The sequence below is a fragment of the Nylanderia fulva genome, unplaced genomic scaffold, assembly GCF_048542155.1.
Source record: "Nylanderia fulva isolate GAGA-0341 unplaced genomic scaffold, ASM4854215v1 Scaffold10, whole genome shotgun sequence".
NCBI classification, from domain to species: Eukaryota; Metazoa; Arthropoda; class Insecta; order Hymenoptera; family Formicidae; genus Nylanderia; species Nylanderia fulva.
Genome location: NW_028189193.1, coordinates 2,262,016 through 2,277,241, shown reverse-complemented (window position 1 = coordinate 2,277,241; position 15,226 = coordinate 2,262,016). Strand labels below are relative to the sequence as shown.

Below are 15,226 nucleotides of genomic sequence, written 5' to 3'. Positions count from 1 at the left end.
GTGTATTTAACAACATATTTCAAGGAGAATCAAATCGGTTCCGGACAGTTGTGACATGTCCCTTGTAAGTTTGTTTTTACCATATGCGATTTTTAAAACAAGAATATACCTTAAGGATAAAATATATTTCACACAAACTTATTTATTATTAAGGCAAATAAAAATTTGTGATTACAAAGAACATTCTATGCTGAAATCAATCAAATAGCGGTCAAGAATAAAAATATACTTGAATCAAGGATTCCTTTTTTTCTGTGTATCAATTTTAAATAACGCTTTAAAGGCAAATATATAAAGACATCCCGAATATTTTTCAAGCGCCAAACAATGTGTTATTCGGTGATCAATGCGGCGTATCGATAGCGCGGCAAAGCCGGTCTGGTATTGTCTCGTAGTCGCTCACGTAGCCGCAGCTTTGATGTACACCGCGCTGCGGTGCATTGTTGATGCATTATAATGCATACCCGCTAAGAAAGCACGCGGGTATATGTCGGTATTATGAAGTGTGCGCGCCTCTCCTCGGCACCGGTCGAGGTTCGATAATCAAAAGCGTCCTCCCCGCGCCTATATACCCAGACTAGGATTATATGAATAGAAAGGCGCCGTGATACGTGATGGGCGTATGCAATTGAAAATCGTATTACGTAAAGAAGATGGGGTAGCGGCACGGGTATACGAGTGAAAATTTGCCGTTTCTTTTCGGGACGACCTCTCATACTCTCATCCCCTTCGCGCGTGTGGGATTAACAGTAAAACCGTTGTCCGGGTATCGGTCGTCGCGAATAGGCTGATTATTAGGCTGGACACTCTTTCAGGAGAATGCAATCTTCTGGGCAGAGTGGCCCAGACGTGCACATGACGAAGGAAAATGAAGCGCTTGTAGTCCTCAATAGGGGCGACATAATGTAAAAGAAGGCTCTCTTGCCATCTTTTACGTAATAATATTGAATATTATTAATGACGCGCGTGTCAAACACTATGAGTGATTGAGTCTTTCTTCAGCTTGCGCCTACGTGGATGCGTATGGGTGCGTATATACGTACGTGACGTTTAAAGTATGCGGCTCTATACCTGGATGTGTACTCTGATCTCTCGGATGCTATTTGCACTGTTAAAAAATTGTTTAATGACGCGTCGTTCCAATCGATTAAATTGTTAACTGTGTTCCTACTGATCATTGAGTGATACGCTTAATCGTTCGAATGGATCATCATTGCGAAGCTGAGCATTAAATCAATGCTTATTACTTCGCACTGGAAAACAAATTTTGTTGGATTAACAAAAATTCTTTTTCGTCCATTTTCGAACAGAATTTTTGTTAATGCAACACAACTTTTTCTAATGTATAAGAGAATAATTTGTAAGATACCCAAAAAAAATCTTTCATCAATTACAACATTTATCCTTATAAGCGGAAATAAGCGGTACTTTCAAATATATATAATAATTCTTAGTTCAAATGTGACTAAGTTTGTTTTTACCATATGCGATTTTTAAAACAAGAATATATCTTAAGGATAAAATATACATCACACAAACTTATTTATTATTAAGGCAAATGAAAATTTGTGATTACAAAGAGCATTTTATGCTTAAATCAATCAAATAGCGTTCAAGAATAAAAATATACTTGAATCAAGTAACTGTAATGCAAACCAACTCGATAGTACTATATATATATATATAATACCGAGAACGTGATCGTTCAAGTGTATCGCACGCTTAATATTCCGGGGGAGAAAAAAAATCAGGCGCGATTAATCACGACGCCCGAAAATTAGATTTCTGCTCGAGTCCGATAAGATCCGGCGCGCATCATCAGGGATCTCGACAGCCACTTTATCCCGATCGACGTGTCGGCTCGTTGAGCACTGGAAACGTCTATCAGGAAACGTCGAAACGAGCCGAGGGATCGGTCAGTCGCGCGGGGGTGGAAACACCCCACGGGCCACTCTAGACGAGTCTGGTGTGTACACACAAGGTTACGATATTTCCGTGTGTGTATTATACGAGGCCCCGAGAGTGGCTCGCGGTAGAATGATTGATAATCGATCGTGCCGAACTGGCTGGAGTCTCGCGCATCCAACGAAGATGAATTCGTTCTGCGCCGAGGCCTAATTGTGCGCAGTCAGTGGTCCACCGTCAGTGGACTTTGTATCGGGTTAAAGCACATCCGCACCTACGCCGAATGAGAGAAAAACGAAAACTATGAGAAATAAGAGAAAGAAGAGAGGAAGAGGAAGAGAAAACAACAGGAATGAGAACGAAGTTGGAAGAGATAGAGAGACGAGGAAGAAGAGAGTGTGCGATAGAGGAAGGAAGACGAAGAAAAGAGAAATGAGAAAGGCGGCAGCATCGGCTCGTGCGTGGCTAACTAACCTCGCGCTGACCCCCTATCGATATTTCCACCTGGAGTTCGACCCCTGAGAATTCCATTTCTTCGCGTTCGCGTACCTCGCGAGTGAAACGAGCGAGAATACGAGCTCTTCCAAGGAGGAGCGCTGAAATTCCTTCTTCCGAGACTCCTCTGCCTCGGCTCGATATCCGCGCGCGAGCAAGCGAGCGAGCGAACCGTGCGGGACCGCATAAAACCCCGCGGGGTTAATGCACTGCTATAAATATAACGCCGTTGAGCCGTGCTTTGCGCGAAATTAATTACGTAACGTATTTACGCCGATGCGGTGCCGTTAGGCGTGATCGAAGACCCCGTACGGCGAAAATGAGACGAGTCCGCGCCGCACGGAGATAATGAATTATCAACCGCTTTGGCTGGTCGCGATAGCGCCACACTGTGCAAATTGCACGCGTTATCTTATTCCTGTTCATATCTTTAGAGGGACATTTAAATGTGATCTTTTTCAGATCGTAAATTTTTGTGTTCGATGCTACCACGAAATTATCATACAAATATATTTGAATATAATCAGTTGCTCTATGGGCGTTTTTATATATAAAAATTTGCATTTAGTATTTCTTTATTTCTTCACAGAAAAAAAGGAATCGAACGAGAATTTTGCAATATAATAAAGATAGGTTTGGGAATTAATCTCGCGCGATTAGAGACAATGCACACGTATTATGGAGTATTACCGTGCGCACGTTTCCCGCTTCGTTCTCACACCAGGTATATACTATCTATCACGTGTGCTCGACTTAAATGTACCGTGAAGCTGCGCGGATAACTGCATCAATTGATAAAATTATCCAAAATTATTTATATTTGGCGCTATTATAAGGATAAAATATACTTAAATCAAGACATTCTTTCAAGTATACTGTTTTTTTCTGTGTCGTCATAGTATGGAATATGAATTTATTGTGGCAAATATTTTCAATATCCATCTTAAATGATTTTCTAATTCGCAATATTCGTAATTGCAGATAATTCGGGCGCGGCGAGGTATACATTATCTACACGGAACAAGAAGAACAAAGGTATCCGAGGCCGCCGTGCGCTCGCTGACCTAATATCACACGTACCAACCCAGCCGATGCTGGGAAATGCTCGACAGAAACGATCCCGTGGAATTCGCATAGTCGACAGTGCGTGGACGTGCGCGGCGCATAGCTACGTGGCGAATCGTCGTCCATATCACGATCGATTCAATCAGAGGTGGCGCCGGCCTGCCAAGAAGAGGATATAAAGCAGGAAGCGAGAGAGGGAAGATGAGAATTGTACGAAGGTAGATGAGGAATTTCAGACGGACGAGAAGAACGGTGAAGGAAATGAAAGGTTAAGCCCTATGCAGAATATTTTATATGAAGGTATCTTGATAGAAATGCATCATTAAAAAATCTTACATTCATAAATTCTAATTTCTCTGATTTTGTAATAATATAATTTATAATTTTATGTAGATTCCATTACCTTAGTGCAAGGTCCTTTATTAAAATCCACTTATAAGACACGAATTTTATAAATGGAGCAGAAATACAATATATGAGAAATTAGTTATTTAGCTTCTTTTTATTCCTTTTAAACATAAACAGTATATATATATATATATATGAGAATTTTTTAATTTAATTTTTATTTATATTTTTTGCAAGAAATAATACAGTAGCATTAATCAGGCAAAGGCAAAGAGGAAGGGAATAAACAGTTTCGAGAGAGCAGAAACGTGGCGCCGCTCTCCAAAGCACAAGTCGAAAATGACGCCGTGGAAGAGGAAGAGAAGGATGAAGCAGCGAGGAAGAACGAACGAAATAACAATCCGTCGCGCCGGTCGGATCATCCCAGGCGGCATGTGCTAACTAATGGCATTCAAAATTAGTCCTACTGGCCGCGAAATTATTGAGTCCGATTCGCGGACGTGGCGGTCGATGCCCGCGGCTTCATCGCGGACGAAAGTTCTCCGGGCGTGGAACTCGCCCGGTAGCCAGGGTCGTTCCTGGCAACCACAATTGCCGGTGGCCTGCCGGGTTTGTTCGATATTAGTTTTCGTCCTCGCTCCACGTCCACCCGCTCCTCTTTCCGGCTCTCTTCCGTTCTCTCTTCCACCTCCGCGAACTCGATCGCGAAAACGTTCAACTGGTTATTACGGTTATAGAGAAGCGGCGTATTCTCGCGATATAATCCGTATCCGTTCTCGTTTCTTTAATCTAGCCGGCGATTGTGCGCCGCCGCTACCGTTCATTATTATACACCCGTCTAAATTATCTTACTATGGCTAAATTATTCCTCGCGATTCGGATTAAAAATTGAGAGCCCGCGAGATGGAAATGGGTGGAGATCGTTTTCTGAGATGATACAGAATTAACTTGCCGGTAGAGAATTTTAAAGATTGTTTCCTATATAATTGTCATATTTGTTTTTCAAAATAATACCTGTACACTATCTTCTTTTCTATTAATTGACTTTCACATCTTATATATCGAAAAACTGCGAAACTGAATACAAAAAAAATCATATGATATAAAAGATAAGATGTGAAAGTTAATTAATAGAAGAGGAGATTGTGTACAGATATTATATTGAACTTATGAGTTAAATCAAAACTTATAATTTTTTCGAAATGTCAAGGATCAATTTAATATGGGATCAGGATCAGAGACCAAAGACCAATTGTCAGAAACAAATTATTTCATGTGCGTGCATATATAAATATTAGACCATATAAATCAAACCAGAGACAAATAATGTTATTAAATTATAAATGATATATGTATAGACTTTCCTATACAAAATACCTATTGCCTTTATAAATTGAAGTTCTTCATTTATGGACTTCGTTTATTATTCGCGAATAGATCAGCTTAATATGGAAGATACCAGAGACTTTCGATTAGAAATCATGAACCAAAAAAGATTATATCATTTTCTCTATAGATATATCTATCTATCGTATCTTAATAACGTTTTATCTCTGATAAATAAAAATCTATAAAAATCCTTATGCAGTACGTTGCGTAAAAGTAAAAAAAAGGGAGAGAAAAAGTGCAAGGTTCGAAGATGCTTCATTTTCACCTGAAGTTACCTTTGCCACACAATCATCCGCCATTAGGACCGTCTACAAAAATATCCAAAGTACCGGAATATCCCTTTACATGAGACGGCGGAGGCGATCTCGTGGTATATAACCCGTCCGTTCGGATATATCACGAGCAGCTCTCTGGCATCTTCGCGGCATGATCTTTCGAGATCGGAAGGGAAGAGGTCGGTGGATCTTGTGGGCGGACGGTGGGAAGAGAGGGTGAGACAGGGAGCGTGAAAATAAGCCGGGGTCGAGGGACGGAAAGAGCGGCGTGTCGAGAGGGAGGACAGGAAGAAGAAGAAGAAGAAAGAGAAGGAGAGCGACGAGTGCTAGATCTCGGGCAACGATCGGAGATCATCTTCCCTCTTCGGCCGTGCTCCTCGTCGTCCTCGATCTCTCCGGACGGAGGCAGCGAGGGCGAAAAGAGTACGACAAGCCGCTTCGCTGCCGCCATTATCAAATTATTCACTCACACCGTGCGCTATCTATCTTCGAAGCTGCGCGATCATAACGTGTTATTATTTGATCCTCACTTTGTTAGCGATCTGAGTTTAACGGCCAGCCGGGACGATATGTACCTGGCAGATCCTGCTCGCTCGATCTGGAGTACTTCTCACGATCTCTTCGCGGCAGCTCTTCTCTGGTGTGGGCGAACGAATCGCGCGTCGGATACAATATTACGTGAATGTTGCGCGCATGCAGTTTCTTCTCCCTCCCGATCGGAATTCGAACATGCGTGCTGAATTGAAACACGCTGCAAGGTAAATACCTTACACCCGACATGAATCGCTGGCAAATGATGCATATGAGAACGAGTGCAATAAAAACTCCCAGGTTTCGCTGCGCGAATTCTTTTCCACAATCTTATATTTTCCAATAAATTTGATAAAAGGCAGTTAAGAGCGGTAAATATAAAAATTCAAATTATGTGTTGTACAGAAAGTCATATATAGAAAATATTCTTTAATATAATGTTTACTAATAAATTACAATAAAAGGTGACGAAAAAGAATTAAAACATAAGTACTCTCTAAAATATAAATATAAAGCGAACGTTTCGGTCAATATTTTGACCATTATCAACGCTGATTAGTTTCTGAATTTAACAATTAATAAACGGTGTCATAACGGTAATATATAAAATAAGCATAGTAAGAAACGTCATAAAGTATGTAACGCATTAAAATACAATAATGATTAACAATTATTATCGTAATAGAAAAAGAGAATATGATGTAAAAATGCAGAAAAGCGATATTCCTCTAACATAGTAATAATATATTTTCCACCAATTTTTTTTTTCTAATTTAAGGACGTTTTATGTCAAAACAAATTACAAATTATAAAAAGATTACGGATTTATAAAGATTTATAGAGAATAAATTATTTTGAAAAAGAGAAGTCTATTATGAAAATAAGACAGATTGTTAAAGGATTAATAAAAATATACCCCGAACAGACAAGCATCCGTTTCTTCGTACGCGATCGACAACCGAGATCTCTACGTATTACTCGCAGCGTGTTTCAATTGCTATTTAGCAAACGTCAGATAAAGAAACGATAATTTCCGGTGAAACTAGGGCAGAATAACTAGAGAATAAACAAGGAAATAACATATTTATTATTTCTCAATAATATTTGAACACTTATTTAAGTACCGCATTGCACGAATCTCATTGATTTATTTAATAAATTTAATTGTAAAAACATGTATATCGTATTTATTGACAAACAAAAATATAGTTAAATGTTTTACGTATAATTTATGGAAGAAAAAATTCTTATCGATTTATTGAATTTTCTATTTAAACATCATAATAAAATTTCCGCATGGAGGGCTTTTTTTTATGCCGTTGAAGTTACTAAAGAAAAGTCGCGCTGAGTTTTACAATCGTAAAATGGAAAGGTAATCCCATCAATTTTTCCAATGTAGGTATAACTTCACACCAGTATATGTATTGGCACTTATATTTCACGGAAGGGCTTTACGTCGGACCCAGGGATGCAGACTCCCGCATACAATACACCGGTGTTATTTTCCACACAAACTTTCCGCACCGTAACCGTGAAAAGATATCCGAGAGAAAACGGACAGCGACGAGGGAAAGAGTATGATATCTGGCAGCAAGAACAGGTACGGGAATCGGCAACACAACGAAGGTCTCGAAACGAACACGAGAAAGAAGAACCAACGCGGGAAAGAAAATATACAAGAGAGGAAAGAGAAAGAGGAAAAGATAAGAAGGAGAAGAAGAGGAGAAGATGTGCTCGCGGCTCGTGAGGATCAGGCATAGTAAGTGGCACTTATGTTTAATACGTGAGTGTGGATGAGTAGTCGATCCTGCACGCGATCCTCGCGTCGGCACGGTCTTTCCTGACCTCGCGTTCGCTAGAACCAATTTCCGCGGATAATACGAGCGCTCGGTAAAGTCTGAGGCGTATCTCTCGAAATGGAGCAGCGAGAAATACGAGGGATACGAACAGACCGATCTGTCATATATGTTTCTTAGATATCGCGCTGAAATTGCATCCACGCGTACTCTACTCAATTCTACTCCAATATAAATTCGAAATATGATTGGGGAAAAAAAAAATTAAATTGCTGACAATCACATAAACGTCCGCGCGGTGTGATTGTAAGTTTTAAAGCGCGAATATGTGCACCATCGGCTACGAGACGGAATTTTAAATGCAAAGATGCATAGCTCTATATTTCTCGTTACATTTATCAAGTCTGCTGGCAGGTAACGAGTTGAAGGCACGACTAAAGGCGATAGCGCACGACGTTGATTTTTCCATTCGACCGTCGTCGTTTCGAAACTCGAAACGCAAGGTGCGGGGAATCCACGATTGCACTTTTTCATATACATTCCGCGCGATCTCTTTGCGCGCCTTTTCCTTCCAAAGGCAAAGTAGTGGGGAAAAGACTCGTTTCTCACGTTGGAAGGACTCGCAAGCTGAGGACGACCGAGCGTTTCGCGCGTCTCAAATGAGAACAATTTAATTTTCATATCGCACACGCACATTGTTTCCTTCTCAGTTAAAAAAAAAAAAAAAATAAAAAAAAAATAAAAAAAAAAAAAAACTGCGGATGAAGATTTAAAAAATGCTGATCCCATTATTTTTATTTTAACGAAAATTTTCATCGATCTGCACTGAATAAAAAAACGCAGTAATCGATGCGGTATATCCTTGAAACATTTACATTGAAATTATGACTTTCGAGAGTAAGACATTTAATTCCGAATAAAAACACACAAACGCGCCGATGCTCAGACATTCGACTGAAAGCGGAGATTAAAAGCCAATCGGAAAAAAACTAAGAACGGGTTAGGTCCGTTCGTGCATTATCCAAACCGCTAATTAGGTTCCGCCATCGAATAACCCCGTTACCGTTTTTATCAGGCCACGAGGATACGAGAGTGTCCCGGCCCTCGTTCTAAACGCGACGTTCTTATAGACGCCGATGGTGTACTTAACTAGCGATGTTAGGAGCAAATGGCTGGCTTGATCGGCTCGAAACACACCGCGTTAATGACCAGCCGAGAGAAGTACGAGCTGCTGATCGGTGAACGTCCGTGGGAACGAAGGAGGTCACCGCTGAATGACCTTTGCCGCGGCTGGCGGTGACAAATCGAGCGAGCGATTAGCGCATTTGCGAATTTTATGGCGAGTATTTTACGTCGCTCACGTATAATAAAGCGAAAGAGAAAGTTGAGGAAGAAGCGATCGATCGTTTTTTTTTTTCCCCTTTTATTCTCTTTATACGAGGAGAGAAAACCGACCTATTCTTCATTCCGTGCGCCATAATGCGGAAGGACGAAATGCCGATCTGATAGAGTATCGACTTACGAATGCGTCGAGGGTTGTCAGAGGTTCTCGGTAAGCAGAGCCTATCCGCAGAGGACAAAAGGAAGAGTCCTAGAAATACTTTTGACGGATGGGGAACAATTCAAGTATACCCTCTCGGATCTCGCACAAAGAACCATTTATATAAAAGATGACTCTTCGACGTTTCAGGCGTCTTCATTCTCATTTCACCGACTTGTCGTGCGTTCACCGTAGCATCGTAAATGTGAGCCACGATAGATACGTACACGTATGTACGATGCAGACATATTGTATGACTTGAGAAACGGACGTTGCAATTTCCATTGTTCTAAGACAATGAGACGAATAATATGACATAATAAAAACAGAAATGTCTTTTATAGACTATTTTCATTGCGCGTGCAAAGCCACGACACATTGATTGAGATTAAACGCGTTATATAAAAATTCCTTCCTGCTTTTCATCCGCGTGAATAGTAATTAATAATTTTTTCACCTCGTTTACACCCGGCTCGAGAGCTACACTCTCGTGTTTGACGACCGCTTGGGAGGAGAAGACTCATCGTTCACGATTGATCGCGCCGATTGTGCGAGCCGAGCAGAGATTTCCAAATCTCCAAGTCGTACGTGGAGACTCGCCACGGCCAGGAGCGACTCATTTGCATTTTCCCGGAAAGGATGCGCATCGCGTGCATTTCAATCCCCGGGGACACCCCGACGAAATATACTCGAGAGACACACGAAGAGAAAGAAGCAGCATCGACTAGAGGACAGAGAAGGAAGGAGGGAAGCGTTACGGTTGCACGTACGCGGATGGTGGTTTAAGAGCGAACGGTCGCGGTATCCAGAGCACGTCCAGAGCGCGAACAACTTATTGTCATGTGCGGTGGCCGGCGGGGCATTTTAATATTTCCGCTGAATACAACGCCGAGAGAACGGGAGTGTGCATGCGTTCCCCGTGTGCTACGATGTGAGCCAGGAGGGCTACGAAAAAGGAGGCGGAGTCGTTGTTACGCGACCGCCACCAGTCTTACCCGGAGGAGAGAGAGAGAGTCCTTTTTTTTACGAGTTTCCTGCGGCCGAGACGACGCCGGCGCGCTCGTCCAGGAACTGCCGGCGTGAAGAGCATAAGCGAGAGACCGTATTTGAATATATTCGTGACTCTGTGTCCCTTCTGTCTCTTTTTTCTTACCGCGTGTCGCGTCCATTATCTTAAAACGTTCGTTAAGAGGCTTTAAATCGTAGTATATGCGGGAGGCTGCGCTATACACGGTTACGTAATTGTAATCTGTAGATCTACGAGTTTCTACGAGGTTTAACTTGTAACAGGGCTTAACAGGGTCGTTTGCTTTTAAACTAAAAATATAAATGCAGCGTGCAGAGGCTCGCGATTACCGGAAGAGATTAAATGTCGATACGAGTAAGAATAGAACAGCATAGAAACACAACATAAATATATTTCACAGCAAAGCGCGGAATTTTATCGCTGGTAGCCCGAAACAGTTTGTCCATTCGTCGCTGTTGTAAATGCAGAACGACGCTCACCTGCGTGCGGAGCGCATCTTAAGGAAAGTGCATATATTTTCCATCCGTAGAAGCGAGAGAGAGATCTATCGTTCGAATTCGCCGTGCTCGGCCGTGAATCGATTTCGAATATCGCGCGCCGCCGACGTCGTAGTCGTTGATTCACGATATCTCTCGCTTCTCGCCAGCCAACCAGCCTTGATATAAATCGCGAGACTCGTATTACCGTCGTGGTTTATCGCCAATTCGCACGATACGAATTGCTGCTTCGCCGCGACGCGTCGCGCCCACGTATTATGCGCGCACAGTAGCCGCTTCGATAGCGGTGATAAACGATCGCGTTTCAGCGGACTGTACCTTCTCTCTGGACTGGACATAAAGAATTCACGTCCCGTCCTTGCGGAGGACTCGAAAGGGAAATGATTCGAGCTGATTACGAGGCAGGAAAGAGAGACGAATCGTCCCCAAATGCATCGCTGTCTCTACAACGAATGGCAGCCGAACGGAAAACAACGCAAAACCGGATGATTATCTGTCTGGAATTCCTTATTTTTTTTTTTTTATCCGGAACGAAATCTCAATTTTGACCGAGAGACGAAACAAGCCGCAGAAATATTTAAGAAGAAGAATCTGTAAAATATTTTTGATATCAGAAAGCATGAGAAGAGAACGTATATTCTAATTTAATTAATAAACAATATATAATCTTTCTTATACTGTAAAAAAAAAAACCAAACAAAATATTTCTACGGTTTGTTTCGTCTGCATCTTAAACAGGTTCATTGAAAGTGATAATTGCGTCCTTCACCGAAACAAAGTACACGATCCCATCTTCATCTAGCGTGAGTGAAAATTACCTTGTTACATCGAACCGCCTCTTGACGGATTATGGTAATTAAAGTAATCGTCATTATCTCTTGGCAATGTTAGAAATGTCAGGGCACAACGATCGTTTCCATTTTTTTTTTCTTTACATTTGCATGTTTTGTGGAATATATACGCTGCTCCCTCGCGAGTAGAAATAGACTGAACCTTTTAATAATAATAACCGCCAACAAATTAATCGCACACAAAGAGTGAAAGAAGCTTAGAAGAGACAAAGAAGATAAGAGTGGCGCGTGTACGCGTATCGGCAAAATTGCGACACGCGTCCACCGGGTCGCTTAGCGCACCCGGCGCAATTGCTATACACACTGTAGCAATACGAGTGTTACATCGTTTCTCCTGGCACGCGATCGAAGCGGTCTCCTCCTATTGGTAATCGTAATTGCGAGGAGCATGGTATTTACGCTGCGGCTTACGTAACGAAATCGCCAATAGTGCGGCGCCCGGGTCTCGCGAGATCTCTGGATGAGCCCGAAGAGAAGATAGAGCCGGTTGGAGGGGAAAGAGATGTATAGAACTCATCCCTTCACGCGTGAGAGCGATCAGCGCGGATCTGCCCCGCGCACACATTGCAATGAAATCTCCAAATGATCTGTCTTGAATCTTAAGTTACGGGAGAAAAAAAGGAAGAGAAAAGAAAGTGGTTTTACCTGGCGAGATAGGTATAACATGCAACGTGAACGAACGACTGATTTACTTTGATCGTTGAAGCGAGTCTGAAGTTAAGACACGGGCAAGCGAGTTGTTCGGAAAGAATGTCCCTTGACAACAGAGATAAACGGTGCTAATGCCAGAGTGCTACATTGTGTCTCTTCCTTTCTCTCTCTTTTGAAAAAGCAAATCGCAGCGTCGAGTAAAAGAGCGAGTCAGTCGTTTTGGACAGATTACTCGGGTAATAGCGGTGATTCCGAAGTGCGAGAGAGTAGCGATTCGCCGCTCGTGAAGTTTAAAGCCTTGATAAATGATGTGCCGTAAGTAATATAGACCTGAGCCACGAAGAGTGAAGAAAATTTCAGCAACTATCTGATTCGAGTAAATAACTTGCACCTGTGTTTCGACACAAGTCTCGAATTACAGAGATTTAAATAAATCATTCTTATCCGCAGAAAGAAGGAAGAATATATATATATATATTGTATATCTATATAATTTTATTTTTAGATAATAAAAATATTTTTTTTTATTTCTGTATACGATACGTACGCACCAAGTTTACTCGAAAAGAATCATATCTTTCTGTCTCGCATGACCGGATACGCGTATGCCTCCCTCGCTTCCGGTCGTTAAGGCCGCTTTAGGTTCATTGCCATGCGCCTCGCGTCGACTGCCCTCAGAATATGAAAACAAAATCATATTCCTCGTCTGTCGCTTACCGATGAGACGCGCATCTCATCTCCTTCTCTATTCCCTCAATTACTTTCGTTTCCTTCCTTTCTCGTTTTCCGTCCCCCCCGTCGGCCATTCACGAACTTTGTCGCCCGCTTGTTCTTTCATACGAGTGCGAAGATCCACCTGCCCTTTTGCTCGGCAAGATCGGGAAAGACGACCCGGTCGGAGTCAGCATCTTTCGTCAGGCAGTTTCTCAAGATGGCTCGTTAAGCGGCAAAACACACGGCCGGATAATTGCGGCGATCGTACGTTAGTTAGGTTAATAACTTTGCATTATAAATGTATTAAGCTCGAATCCAATTACAAGCGCGCGAGGCGAGGGATCGAGCAAGTCGGCGAAATCTTGCAAAATGACGCCAAGTAAATGCGAGCCCGAGCGCGCCTGAGCGTAATCTCAAGGCGATGAGGGACCGCCGGTGAAGTAAGGCGAATCGTAAATCAGAGAATCGAAGTTGTACTTCATTATATATTTACGTGTACATACGTTTCTCGTGCCGGCTCATCGAGAGACGCGAGGTCCCGGGTGAAAATTAATCCGATCCGATGGGGAACACGCGAAGGCTCGTCGAGGTTCGTCGTTATTTGTACGAATAATTGCGCGAGCGTGTCAACCATTGTGAAAGCGTCGTGGCAGGAATCGCAACGATCATCTGTAATACCACTGCGACAAGCCGCGATGCCGTTTCGAATACTCTTCCCGCAATTTGCGATCGTGAACGCGAAGCGCATCTGGTGCCCTCGGACACGTCACGCTCTCGACCGATTTTAGCACGGTTAAAACAGCTGTCGCAGCGCGCGCTCACCATTTTGCCAATCTTCCGCCAGTGGAGCGGAACAGACTCGGTGAATTATCGTGACTTTTGCTCGAGTTTGCGCTGAATATGGCAAGATGATAGATCTTCGGATCTCGAGATACTATATACCTCGGATAAAATGTTAAAAATATATTTAATAATCATAAGCGTGGATAAATAAGTAAGTAGGAACTTAAAGAGACACGGCTCTGAATAAAACAGACGTTAATTTATATTTTAAGAAGAAATTTTCCCGTCGTATGACTGATGAACGTAGAAATCGTGAATTTTTTTTACGAAAATAAATAAGATGTCGGTTTGCAAGAGTAATAAATTTATATACGCGATAAAGCAACATGAACTTGAACGTAAGTAGCAAACTAGAATTAAAATTAATGACAGCTTAAAATCATAAAAATGACGAAACATTAATTATCGTGTCTAGGACGGGGGATAGAATTCTAGAATTCATTACTGCGCATCACTCGCGCGAATGAAAAGGATGCGCGCTGAATGAGGGGCTGTGCGAATCGTGACAGCGCAACGCGATGCGGTCGTGAACCCGCGTGCAACCTGCGCGTAGATCGCGATGAGTGTCGCTCGCGGCAATTAGCCGCACTGCGGCAAAAGGTCCGAAAGTTGCGAAAAAAAAAAAAAGCGTGATCTCCCCCACATTGTAAATGCGGTTGAAGCGAAGGGGCGGCTAGGAGAGCGCGCGTCGCGAAAAAGGGGACGTTACGCGTAAGCGTGCGCGAGTGTGTCACGGATGTCATAATCTTACGTAATTGGGAGCCACCGTCGGACATTTGTAAGCCGCACGCATGCGAGAACGGGCCGCTCGCAACTCGGCCGCTATGCACAGCAATTTGCTTTGATTCGATACTGTAAACTGTGTCGCGGGAAACGTATTGTCCGCTGACGAAGAGAGGATGACAAACGCGCGAGAGATCGAATGTACTAATAGGCAAAACGTGTTTTATAGGGAAAAAAAAAAAGTTTCCTCTTTCATGCATGTGTATTTTTAGACATAAAAATTCTCAGAAAGAACCGTATAGACTCTGTCAATGAAATCATTCATGATCTATCAGGGATCATGAATGGAAGCTATTTTAAATATTTGACATTTCTCATATTTATATGTATTCACATCCCTCCCCTTTATTTCTTTCGATAAATAATATCTATCTTCTCTTCTCGCGCGACGAAGAACGGTCAAAACATTTGCTACTCGCAACACGAGGTCGAGCGATTTCTTTCGTAATATACCTCGATGATATGCGACGGACGCACCATCCGCGACCATTATGAAATAACTATATATATATATAT

General features: G+C 42.3%; 1 long non-coding RNA gene across 1 annotated transcript in view; it reads right to left on the bottom strand.

Moving 5' to 3' along the window:
• Positions 1–15,226, bottom strand: part of LOC114943591 (uncharacterized) — a 424,129-nt gene that overhangs the window by 361,242 nt on the left and 47,661 nt on the right. The gene's annotated exons all lie outside the window — the stretch shown is intronic.